Source organism: Maniola hyperantus, chromosome 20 (assembly GCF_902806685.2).
Source record: "Maniola hyperantus chromosome 20, iAphHyp1.2, whole genome shotgun sequence".
Taxonomy (NCBI): domain Eukaryota; kingdom Metazoa; phylum Arthropoda; class Insecta; order Lepidoptera; family Nymphalidae; genus Maniola; species Maniola hyperantus.
In genome coordinates, this window is record NC_048555.1 from 9,287,298 (window position 1) to 9,299,417 (window position 12,120).

At 37.8% G+C, this 12,120-nt stretch overlaps 1 protein-coding gene across 9 annotated transcripts in view; it reads left to right on the plus strand.

The window, feature by feature from the left end:
• Positions 1–12,120, plus strand: part of HnRNP-K (Heterogeneous nuclear ribonucleoprotein K) — a 50,370-nt gene that overhangs the window by 3,314 nt on the left and 34,936 nt on the right. For 3 of the 9 annotated variants that reach the window (XM_034979268.2, XM_034979271.2, XM_069505635.1), the window contains exon 2: positions 8,988–9,027. The exons of 3 other annotated variants lie outside the window; for them this stretch is intronic. The gene's annotated coding sequence lies outside the window, so the exon portion shown is untranslated. Of the gene's footprint in view, positions 1–8,811; positions 8,893–8,987; positions 9,032–12,120 lie in introns of those variants that run through there. 3 more of the 9 variants (XM_034979269.2, XM_069505634.1, XM_069505633.1) reach the window with 3 other exon arrangements.

The following is a 12,120-nucleotide window of genomic DNA, read 5'->3' on the forward strand; positions in this document are numbered from 1 at the left end:
CAAACTGGCAGTCAAAAAAACGATATTGGATAGAAGCAGATCGCTAAAAAAGCGATTACTAATATACGTTCAACCTAAAACTCGTCGGCTTCGTAATCAATCACGAAGTCAAACATCTGTGAAATCTCTGGAGCAATCTATCTGATGAAGCGTCTAGGAAGGCTTTTAAAAGCCGCGGGATATTTTTCAGGCTACATTTTTGCTAAAAGCTAAAAGGCTCGATATTTTAATGATTCGTTCGATATATCATTAAATTATTCGCCCATCAGACAAAACTGTTATTTATTAGTTTGCGTGCATTCATGTTGGGACTGAAACGCTGTCATTTAATTAGGTATAGGCATTAGGCTCCAACGTGATATTACATACTTCCGACACCACCTGAGGCTATTACATTGGACTATTAGAGAAAAATGTGAATCTAATTGTCGACTCATCCCTCGGCTGGGAGGCGGGTGACAGAGGGTGTTGTCGATAGACTGTATTGAATGTGGAACGATAATTATTGGTGGTGGCGGTGGTGGGCCGAGGGCCAGTGGTCGCTTTCCCGCGGCTTAACCGTCAACAAACGGTCGCGCGGCAACCGCTCATGACATATGCATGAGAGCGGTATGGACGACGCCGCTTAAATATACAAGGACGGACGGGAAAATTACTAGAGAGGCAAACACATACAAGATGTCTCCCCGACTTTGCCGCTAGCGTGCGGCACGCCCACGGCTGAGGCTTTCCAATTACCCTCACGAAACGCCAAATGCGCTTCTTACAATTCACAGTTATTTTTACCACCTAACCACCGCCACTTCTTCATAAGTCATGAAGCTCGCTGTACAATTGAATGCGCCATACGGTATTCTTATTGCTTCGTAGGTTTGACACGCTAAAGTTAATATTTAATAAACCTTATGCCTTGGACGACCCTTTAATAATTTGGTAGACTTGCAGCGCAACCATATTTTATGAGTAGGTAAGGTCAGTATTACTGCACTTTCGTAAACTCAGTACATATAGAGATAAGAGAATCGAAATGGTCTGGTCTTCCTTCCTTAACAAACTAAGGTTGTCTATTTTGTAGGTTCAATAAAACTAGCCACAATTAATTGATACTATCTAAGCGACAACAGTTTAGGATGGAACATAGACTCAGGACATAGCTACAGTCGCGGCAGAAAGTAATATACATCGGCCATTAGAATGACGTTTCGGCTTTGTAGAGCGTTGTCTCTGTCACTCATAAGTCATACCTATATGACGTTTTGTCGGTCTCAACGACAGAGACAATGCTCTACAAATCTGTTATCTCCTTTTAAAGGTCGATGTTCATTACTTTCTGCCGCATACTGTACGTCAAGTTTTCAGTATAGTCTGATCATCCTCATCTTTGGCACTAGAGCACCAATTAGTCTATTTAGATAAGTGTTGTTAGTGCGATAATAAGTGCTGTTTAGCTGAGTACCTACTTGTTTATACCATATTTTGGATGACTTGATAGAGTTTTAATTGATTCAAATTATATCGTAGCCTGTTGTAAATAGATATCATAGAGGCTTACTTAGCGATGAGTCTAGCGACGCAAGGAAGTTATGATCGATATGAGCATCAAATATTTACGCGGCGCCGACCCAGGAGGAAACGGAATAGATAACTGTATTTTGAAAGGCCGCTGGGGAGTGATTTTCCTCTGCTGGCCTAATTATACTTTTTAATTATCTTGTGTCGGTAGTCGTTACAGTTCTATTGAGCACTATTATTTTATAGTATTGAGGTAATATTGATTTTAGTTATAATTGTGCTATTCTATATTAAATAATATTATCCAGCGGATACAAGTATGCCTGTTAAAATACGAGTACTGCCAAAGGCAACGCCGTTAGCAGAACATTACTTCATATGTAAAGTATCTAATTGATTCTTTTATACAATTCCCTTTTAAAGCGTAGAATAAAAATGCTCTTATATTACATATTCTTCTATCTGTTCTAAAGTGCGTACATTTTTGTGGTATGGGAAAATGTTAGCCGCAGCGTATTTCAAAAGATGAGCAATGTAAATGTATGAAGGATTAACCGGAACGTCTTGTAAGTAAGGCCGTAATGCTTTCACGGCTCGTTGGGCATTATCCTATCCTAGAGCGGAGGCACGGGCGCGGGCGAACGCCTTCGGGCGTGAAATAAGCGCGATTGCTTTGTGTCAAGTGGCAATCACGTCTCGAAGGGTCACACCACCATTTGGACCAAAAATTATATTCAGCAAATATTTGGTCAGTCTGCCATGTTCCGCTCCATTTGTTCTTATAAGAAATCTTTTGATCTGACATCAGTTCAAGACGTAATTGTGTATTTGATTCCAATTTTTTTATTACTTTATTATAAACTAGAATAAAAATAATGACGTAAACTGAAAAAATAATTAAATCGATCAAATAACAAAAAAGTTATAAGCATTTAAATATTTCTGATTAGACAGAGATAGCGATACAGCAGTTTGACGTCACACCTTACTAATGCCGTAGTAGCTTCGTGCGGTTTCATACAAATTTTCGTTTTGCGAGAAAGGGATAGAAGACCCTCCCACTCCAAAATTAAAATGCCTGTAACTTTGTAAATCTTTATTGGATTATAATATTTTTTTCAGCTTACACGTCATTATTTTTATCCTAGTTTATAATAAAGTAATAATATTTATCAAATTCAAAAGTAGGCAAAGTACCCAATTCCGCCTATAAAATTATAGTTAAGTGTAGTCCGCGACAGATCGAGATGGCAATCGGGGTATGAGGCGAGGGCACAGGCGAGGGGATGCCTCGCACACCCGCATGTCACACGGTTGCTATCTCAACCTGTCGCGTAATAGCTACATATTATCTTTATTTCCATAGCTTTTGTTTTTTATTAAATCTCCGCATAGTGAAACTATGAAGGGTTGTAACTCATTATAATATTATCCTATTCAAAACTAAGCTATCAGTATTGTCTGTTATTTGATCCCATTTCACATATAATAGCTATTGCTTAAACCCTCACAAAATGGAACTTCTCTCTAATGCATAATTATTGTTTGTGACTTGTAAGCTTTCAGTTACCCTTCATACCTATTTCTGGTTCACAATGTGCTTAGTGGCTGGTTGTTTAAGTTGCAATTATGTACTAACGCTCTAGAGTGTATGCTTTGTCTCTACCTCAAAGGCTAAATGTTTACATGTTTGTATTGTACAGTAGGATCAAAAGCCGCGTTCCGATTTTATAATGATCAATCTTTTTGTGCTTTTCTTGGTCAACAAATTGTTTTTATAAACAACATATTTTCGGAAAAGCCCTGAACCTCCGACCGAAACGATTATTTTTTGGAATTTTTCTGTTTATTCTTTGCCGCTGATGTTGGTTGCCGAGATTTTCATGGCAAGCTGCCAATCTGGCTAGTCTTTAGGCACGAGGCACACCGGTAGACGCTAGGCCGCCTAGGCGCGGCATCTTGCTTAATAACAACTCAAACTAAGCTTTATTTATTTTGGCATAGAGGCGGCGAGGCGCGCATTCACGTGTTTTCTTTATTAGACGCCAATTTCAAAGTAAGTCAGTAGGTATAGTCCGCGACAGGTTGAGATGGCAATCGGGGAATGAGGCGGCGGGGACACCCTGCACACCCACAGTCACACGTCACCCGTGCTCGCCCATAGCGGCCGCGGGGAGCTGTGCAGGGCGTTCCCTCCCCGATTGCCATTTCGACCTTTATAGACCGAATATAGACTTGACAGTCGCCTCTACTCATATCATCTGTTTGCGCTAGATCTTAGTCACTGATTTAGAATCATTTGAAATCCATATCAATTTATAATTCATCACCATAATAATGCCAATTTACAAGCGAAGTTTGGTGGTGGATACCTTAAAATCTGGCCTCTGTCCCTTACTTACCTTAAGCTTTTGTTACCCTTACATTTCTTTGACCTGGTGAAATGTTGTCTTAATACTTTTCTTTCCAAGATTATTTACTTTCCAATGGGTTTTCGAAAATAGACTCATTTACTCTTTGTACCCAATTATAAGTGTAAAAGATAAGTATTTTTATCGCTAGGAAATGCGTTTACGCATCCCCCCGGAAACGGGGAGGGTAGGTATGTGGGCCAGCCGGGAAAACCTACTTCTTTGTGAATAGCTCCTTGTCCACCCAATTATACTGTCCAACCAATTGCGTCTTTGACAACTGGTTAAATATCTCTTCTGAGACTATAAATTTATAAGCGAAGATTCTTTTTTTTGCAAGTAGACTGGCATTAATTTAAAAAAGTCTTTCATTAAATGCTATTATGTCAAAGTACTGAGCCTTTCTCTTTAACGACCCCTAGTTCTGTAGTTAGACATCTGTCGATTTCTCTACCGTGCAAGTCGCGTGTGGACACGGTCACTTGTCTCTAGGCCGGGTGGCGCGCGTTCTCATGAGCCTGAATATTTCAGCAGCTCGCGAGGAACAAATTACAGGCCGTGTCACCCCCCGTCTTCTACAATTACATAGTACTAAGTCTGGAAAGAAAGGACAATTAGGTCAGTCTCAGTACTGCATAATTGTTCCCACAGCCGCGATGTTCCCACGTTTTGATATGACATACTGCATTGTCCGAGCACCTGCTGTTATCTCACATACCTCATGCATCACTGGATAATATATTACGCCGTTTATAGATTTATTTTATAAATATGTAACCGCATAGTGATGCCCTACTTTTAGTAAGTAAAGGGAAATATTATAATGCATGGATCTACTGTGATCGATATTGTTCATTTAATTTTTTAATTCAGCTGACAAGGGACACAACATCTAGAATTTCTTCCAATTATATCTAACTCGATGATGCCCGCGACTTCGTCCGCTTGGATTTAGGTATTTCTAAATCCCGTGGGAATTCTTTGATTTTCCGGGATAAAAAGTAGCCTATGCGGTAATCCGGGGTATAATCTATCTCCATTTCAAATTTCAGCCAAATCGTCAGTACTTTTTGTGTGGAAGGGTAAGAAACGTGCACACACAATATTATCACACATGCACTTACAAACTTTCGCCTTTATAATATTAGTGTGAAGTGTGGTGGGATTTGAATCAATTCAAGTAATATTTTCTTGGCTATGCAGTACTTGTGTAAGAACAAAGCCCCCCCCCCCCCCCCCCCTTTCTACAGGTTCTTCAACCAGTAGAAGGGTGGTTTCATAATCTGTTTCGCATTTATAACTAGTGCGAAAACCTTCTCAAAATTACATATTGTGTTTCTCAAACAATACCCAGCATGAAGTACTGAGATTTATTGTGTACTAGCTGATGCCCGCGACTTCGTTCGAGTGGATTTAGCTTTTTTAAAATCCCGTGGAAACTCGTTGATTTTCCGAGATAAAAAGTAGCCTATGTCACTCTCCAGATCTTGGACTATACCCATGCAAATTGCGACGTGATTGAAGGACAAACCAACAAGCCAATAAACCAACAAACAAACACATTTTCGCATTTATAATAAGGGTACTGATAGAGTCACGTATAAAAAATCATGTAGCAATACGAAATTCAGGTCTTGAAAACGATATCATAGACTCTGTTGACATGTAGTCGCCGTGGAAACGGTTGTCTTCGGCGAGGCTTCATCGGTGCGCTAATAGCTATTGACAAATAGGTGGTTATGTACTATTCATATTGGTCATTGTATGTACCATGTACTAATGTTGTGGGCCAAACATGGACATGACATGGGTTTTAATGTGTTTGATCGTTATTATTTGGCCCGTTCTATTGATTGATCTTGTAATCGTTTCAGCGTACATGTAATTTTGTATAACCGCTGATTTGTTTGATAAACTATTGTTTGCGGCAAATATGTGTGGTTTTCGTCAGAATTTATTCAAAATTCTCGCTTAATTTTCAATTGTGTACCACACAAAAAAAAATTGTGTACCAGTGATCAATGTCACTAAAGGGATAGGTAAAAAAACGACTTCAATACACAAACACTAAAAATTAAAAAGTAAATTAATTTATTACCGAATATATATTTTGTATACAAGAGTTAATGTAGTTCCATAATAATACTTTTTGGTGCCGGTGCCAATTAGCTTTAGCTGCGCGAATCGTCTAGACTTCATAGATATTTTTATGAGACTACAATGGCACCTCATTGGGTTTTTCTTCTAAGGGCCTATCTATATGCATCGATGATAGTCGGGTTTTTAGTTTTCAACTTTACCTTTGTTTACTTTAAGGTTTACCAGTCTTTATCATGTCTAATAAAAACATCTCAAAATTAATATAGGACTTCACTTTCCATGTTTTCCTTTCCCCAAATTAATAAGAACATGATGACCCGGACAGCAATTTGTTAAGTGCTGTCAAATGTATGGTTAACGACTCGGTTGCATGCAACTTGCTTTCAACTTTGATCTCTCATTACCTTTGGGCATTATGTAGGCAAGAAATTCAGGTTCTACTGTCAAATATAATATCTAACTGCTCTAAACTGCCCTATTTTTACATGGGTTTGTTTGGGTTCTAGTGTTTCAAGAAGCTAATACTAAGCTATTTTTAAAATTTTCTACGAAAGACTATTTATAGTACACGACAGGTCGAGATGTCAATCGGGGTGGGGACGCCCCGCGCTAACCCGGTGAGGGATAGCTCGGGTGACGTGTGGCTGTGCGGGCTGTCCCCCCCGCCTCATGCCCCGATTGCCATATCGAATTGTCGCGGACTTATATATTTTGTTTTATAAATATGTGATTTTTCTTATACTGCTATTATTTATATTTCGATGCCTACTGCCGAGCGAGTGTTTTGAAATAAATCTTTGTGCAAGTTGAACACAAGCTATGAAGTTACTAGCTGATGCCCGCGACTTCGTCCGCGTCGATTTAGGTTTGTAATGCCCGCCTCTAGGCTAAGTAAAGTTAGCAATAGGCTAGTTGACACTTTTTTTAAGTAGGTCTTAAACGGTTAATATTTGTCCTATTAGATCAAAAAAATTAACACTATATTTTTTTGCGCCCTAAAAACCGTAAAACTTTAATTTAAAAATATATTTTTCTTAGACAGGTGAAAACACTGTCGGCCATGTTTGGCCGATGGATTATCTGTGCTCTGACGTCATGCATTTGTAAACAACAGCATAACCTCCCAAAGTTTAATAAACATGACTTCTATGCTAGTTTACATGAAAAATATAGTAATTATCGTTATTGTATCATCCGAGAATGTAAAAACGCATCGATAAAGACCACAGGAAAGTTGTGGATTGTCCCAGAGTGGAGAGTGCCCAGTGAAATAAATATACGTAACACGCGAAGACTTGCTTAAAGGGATCCTATATGACTAACGACTGCAACCCAAATTTATTTTTGCAAATATCACTTTGTTGTAAGTCTTACTTAATAACTTATTCAATTTAAAAAGAGAAAACGATAATTTTTTACGTTTACTATGAGTTTTTAGAAATATATAAAAACTAGCTTATGCTCGTGACTTCGCCCGCGTGGACTTCATAAATTTCAAACCCCCATTTAACCCACTCAGGGGTGGAATTTCAAAAAATCCTTTCCTAGTGGATACCTTCTCTTTACCTACAAAGAATACACCCACCAAATTTCATGTATCTAGAACCAGCCGTATAGATGTTTAGGCTGTGCGTTGATATATAAGTTAGTCAGGACTTGAAATTTTATATATATGGATACTACGTTAGTCAATAGGGATGACATTTGTTTGTTTACATATTTAACACACGTCACATCATGGCTGACAGCGTTTTCTGCGTTTCAAATAAAAATAAAAACTGTATTTTTTCAAATTGGATTTATATATCCATCCTGCGTTTTTAATAATTGTTATTGATATATTTCGTTGTCTTAAGCAAAATACTATAATATATAATCATTTATTGGACGAAATTAGATATGAGTCAAGTAGCCTATTCATTTGCTCGTAATTCCTTACGTCTTTATAATAATTAATAAGCTTCCAGAAGACATATTGGAGATGGCTCTCAACAAGTTCAAAGTTTTCATAAAACGTAAACTAATTGAAAAATCCTATTACAATGTAAAGGATTATTTAAATGATGATAAGCAAGCTTGGTAATGAGTTGCTTAACGGCTATGTAATAGTTCTAAAAAGTTTAAATAATTTTGTAAAGTGGTGATAATAAAAAGAATACCCGGCTGAGTTTGTTGTGGGCTCTTCTCAGACCTGGGCGCGCTTGGAACCCTCGTAGCTTTAGTTTTAAGTTTGCGTAATAATTATCCTCACTTTATCTTACAAATCCAACATCTGACTATCAAAAAGAGTAATTTATTACCTATTTTGAATAAATCATTTGACTTTGACTTTGACTCTCAGGCATGCAGGTTTCCTCACGATATTTTCCCTCACCGTTAAAGCAAGTGATATTTAATTACTTAAAACGCGCATAACTCTGCGTGCCAGGGATCGAACCCCCGACTTCCAATTAGGAGGCGGACGTCCTAACTACTAGGCTATCACAACTTTACTACTTCTTCTTCACACTTTAACTACTTATTATGAACCCGTATTTGTCTATTGCTCTCATACCAGTTCACGTAATAGTTTGAGTCTCTACTTAAGATATCAGAGGCGGTATTGTTAGCTAAAGAGTAAAGTCAGAGCGGGGTGTCGTCTTGCGGTGTGACTTGTTAAGTTCTCGTTTCCGGGGCACATTGAGAGGTAGGGGTGTTGTCGTTAGGGCTCTGCGCATGTGCTGCGGCGGCGCCCCGGAGTCTCACTGGCCCATACTGATGCCTGTGCGAAGCCCGAACGATGCCAGTTCACTCGCGCCAGCCCTACAAGGCGGTCGTCTCCCTAATACATTACAATATGAAACAACACGCGTTTTACCACACATATCATGTAGGTTACAATACAATATCATAGTGTCGAAAAAAATAATCGAAATTATTTGACTACCCGCAAAATCCTCATAATTCCAAATTCTATTGTTCTAGGTACAATTCCTTGTCCTAAACGCCCTGGTTGAATAATTAGGTGAGTATTTTACCCGCGGTTTTCGATCACACCTTTTTGTAATATGTAACACGCGAACTGCATGGTGTATGGCCCATTATTTCGATACTATTGTTGTAAGGTTCGTTTTCATTATTTTCCTACCTATAGCCACCATTACCCATTACACTTTGTTTTGCTTGCTTATTTGTAAAAGTCCAAATAAAGGATATCACTTTCAGAAGAGTGCATTTAAATATGTTATCCTTTTATGACGGATACCTATGTACAATGTGCATATGGGCATAGAGCTTTAGATTACAATGTAAGTACATATTTCTATGCGATTTATCCACTAAAAGGATTTGGATGGGGACATCAATCAGCAATCACTCATCCTCGATATAAACCTTATTATTATATTTCGCGAGCATCTGTGAGCTTATTTTCTGGAGTGAATCTTTATAGCTTCAATATTAAACTTATATTTTGGCTGTATGTTATGTGCTTAGTTGTTGACCTTGTTAGTTAGACCTTGTTGGTCACATCGTGTCTTCTGCAAAAAAACCGGCCAAGTGCAAGTCAGACTCGCGCACTGAGGTTCCGTACTACAATCGTATTTTATCGACATTTTGCACGATAAATCGAAAACTATTATGCCTCAAAATAAATAAAAATCTGTAGGAACCCTTATAGGATCACTTTGTGGTCTGTCTGTCTGTCTCTCTGTCTCTCTGTCTGTCTTTCTGTCAGTCTGTCAAGAAACCTACAGGGTACTTCCCGTTGAACTAGAATCATGAAATTAGGCAGGTAGGTGGGTCTTGTAGCTGGCATTAGGGGAAAAAATCTGAAAACCGTGAATTTGTGGTTACATCACACAAAAAAAATTAAATTGTGGTCATAAACTAATAATTAGCATTTTCAATTTTCGAAGTAAGATAACTATATCAAGTGGGGTATCATATGAAAGACCTTCACCTGTGCATTCTAAAACAGATTTTTATTTATTTTTATGCATGATAGTTTTTGAATTATCGTGCATAATGTCGAAAAAATACGACTGTAGTACGGAACCCTCGTTGTGCGAGCCTGACTCGCGCTTGGCCGGTTTTTATTTAGCAGAATACATATTTTTTACTAAGCACAGTAGAATCCTCCAAATGGGTGAACGCTCGAAGGTAGGACAGCTGGTAGCGACATTTGGAGCGGAGTTTTTTTGCGTAAAGGTCCATAGGCATACGACTTGGGCGAACACCTGCCGCCCCTGGCGACACCGGGCGAGCTGTTCTGCCGTTCAATTACCTACCTATGCTTTGAATCGTCAACCTTAAAAAATAGCTATATGCTTATTTATTCTTATCTTTTTATTGAATTACTAGTTTATGCCCGCGACTTCGTCCTCGTGGATTAGGGGAGAGTGTGGATGAAAGAGCCAGTTTTGAATAGTATAAAAAAAACACAATTTTATTAAATTACTTTCAAATGAAACAAGGTTTTCTTATAATCACTTTAATTGGCAATGTTATGAAATGAAAATAAAGAGGATAACAACGCTGATAATCTCTTATATAAATAATTAAAAAAAAAACGAAATCGGCTCTTTCATAGCAGCAGGTCAATGAAAGAGCTACCATGTGTTATGAAAGAGCCGATACCTACTTTTCAGGTACTAAACGGTTTTTTTATCAATTAAAATTATGTTATATATTTAAAATCAGATTAATACTAAGCTTACTTTGGTAATTCTATGAAAATCACAATTTTTAAACAGTCTCAGTACATTGTCTTAATCAACAATTAAAACTTTTGAACTTTGTCTTAGTCAAAAATTAAATTTCGTATACTATATAACTTAAAAAATAAAAACAATATAAAAACAATATAAAATTTTAAAAAAATTGGCAGAAGAAATTAATCACCCCTTTGTGGCCACACGATTCATTTGCCCACCCGTTACATATATACACACACACACACACACACACACACACACACACACACACACACACACACACACACACACACACACACACACACACACACACACACACGCACAGAGAGAGACAGACACACAGACACACACGCCAAACTTATAACACCCCTCTTTTTTCGTCGGGGGTTAATTAAAACTAAACGATGTATTGTATAAGCCGGCTCTTTCAAAGCATAGATAACTGGCTCTTTCAAAACACGACGCTTTTAAAAATATAACCTCAAAAAAAAGGCACTTTACCAGAACGCTGATCTGATATTATTTATGCAAAACAAGGGCAAATATATAGACGCCAATACTGTATATCAGTTTTGTCAACTTATGCAATACCCTTTTTGAAAAAAAAGATGAAAGAAACACAAAGAAACTTACTTTTTGGCTTCTGAATTTTCGTAACAGTCCTGTGAGACCATTTGTTGTCGTAGAACTGTCAAATGTTTGTGGGTGACAGCTATCCAGTGCTGCCATTTAAGGAGTAAAATTAAACTTTGGTAGAATATCGATAAGTAATGGAAAATCACATCGGCTCTTTCAAAGCCTGGCTCTTTCATGCACACTCTCCCCTACACAAATTTCAAACCCCTATTTTATACCAACCTATGCTTTGAATCGTCAACATTAATAAATAGCTATAATATGCTTATTTATTCTTATCTTTTTATTAAATTACTAGCTTATGCCCGCGACTTCGTCCTCGTGGATTACCCTTTCAAACTCCTATTTACCCCTTAGGCGTTGAATTTTCAAAAATCATTTCCTACAGGATGTCTACGTCATAATAGCTATCTGTATTCTAAGCTTACCAGATTGATATTTGAACGTTCGAGAGTTGAATTTAACCCGTAAATTATTATTCACTAGCTGCCCTGGCGAACTTCGTTCCGCACAGTCGATTCAAATTTTTTAAATTTTTCTCTCCGTAAGAACCATCTTCGTACTTCAAGGAATATTATAAAAAAAGAATTAGCGAAATCGGTTCTGCTGTTCTTGAGATTTGTGATGAGCAACACATTTAGTGATTCATTTTTATATTATATGATAGGCAACAATTTCGAGCACTTTTCCGCTTGGTTGATGAGGATAAATGGAAAAAGGATACAAAATGAACCCTTTCACGTAGGTACTCGTATATTTATAAAAGC